At 30.1% G+C, this 1,044-nt stretch overlaps 1 protein-coding gene across 2 annotated transcripts in view; it reads left to right on the plus strand.

The window, feature by feature from the left end:
* Nucleotides 1-897: 897 nt before the first annotated feature.
* The window catches only part of Hmgcl (hydroxymethylglutaryl-CoA lyase), a 14,522-nt gene continuing 14,375 nt past the window's right edge, over nt 898-1,044 (plus strand). Inside the window, exon 1 of one of the 2 annotated variants that reach the window (XM_043031686.2) lies at nt 898-1,044. This exon is cut by the window's right edge and continues 521 nt beyond it. The gene's annotated coding sequence lies outside the window, so the exon portion shown is untranslated. The other variant, XM_043031687.2, reaches the window with a different exon arrangement.

Genomic DNA, 1,044 nt, shown 5'->3' on the forward strand with positions numbered 1-1,044 from the left:
TGATAATAGCAGTGATGATAATGATAGTGACAGTAGAAATAATAATGATAATGATTATGATGATAATAAGAGCAATGCTTATAACAATGACAATGATGATAAAAGTAATGATGATAATGATAATAAAAGTAATAATGATAGTAACAATAATGATAACAACAATGATGGCAATAATGATAATGGTGGTGATGATAATAACTGTAATAATGTGGATGATAATAATGATGATAGTTGTAACAATATAAATAACAGTAACAATAATAATGACATTAATTGTGATAATAATGATGATAATGACAAAGATGAATATAATGATAACGATAATAATGATGCGAGTAATAATTATGATCATGATAATAATGATAGTGATAAGGATAAATAACAATAATAAGAAAAATAAAGATAATTACGATAATGAGGATCATAACGTTATGAATAATGAAAATAAGACTAGTAATTATCCTCACTCCACGTGGCAGAAAAGAGAACCATAGAAAAAGATATAAATCAGTAAACATTCCACAGGTAGGGGAGTGATTATACTCAAGGATACATATATGGTATGTATTGTTACCTGAAACAAATATCACCTTTATTTCAACTTCATTTAAGTGCGAGGGGTAACTGTTTACGGTATATCTATTTATAACTAAAGTCCTTGGACAAAAAGGATTACGAGGCAAAAAAAGAACGAAAAATAAACTAGTTTGACCGGTTTTGTTAGCGGTACTTTCAGAATATGGAGATTTGTCCTTGGAGAGACAGACAGACACTCAGACAGGTGTTCTATCCACAGCCACTTAATACCTAGGCAACATACAGCACGGACACTTATCTTTTGCTCTCCGGTTAAATAAAAGTGGATAAGTGATATTGATTTTTTTTTTTTTTTGAGGATTGGTGTCTTTCTTGTGTAAGTTAGTTGTGAGTTGTAATAGCTTTGGTGAAAAGATCGCGAAGAAAAGTCAAAAGAAAAAGTGAAAATGGGAATTTTGAATGGCATTCCTAACTTTCAGGTTATGGGAAATGCTTCAAGTGAAGAGT

Source organism: Penaeus japonicus, unplaced genomic scaffold (genome assembly GCF_977035675.1).
Source record: "Penaeus japonicus unplaced genomic scaffold, GWHDUDI00000001_assembly GWHDUDI00000041, whole genome shotgun sequence".
Taxonomy (NCBI): domain Eukaryota; kingdom Metazoa; phylum Arthropoda; class Malacostraca; order Decapoda; family Penaeidae; genus Penaeus; species Penaeus japonicus.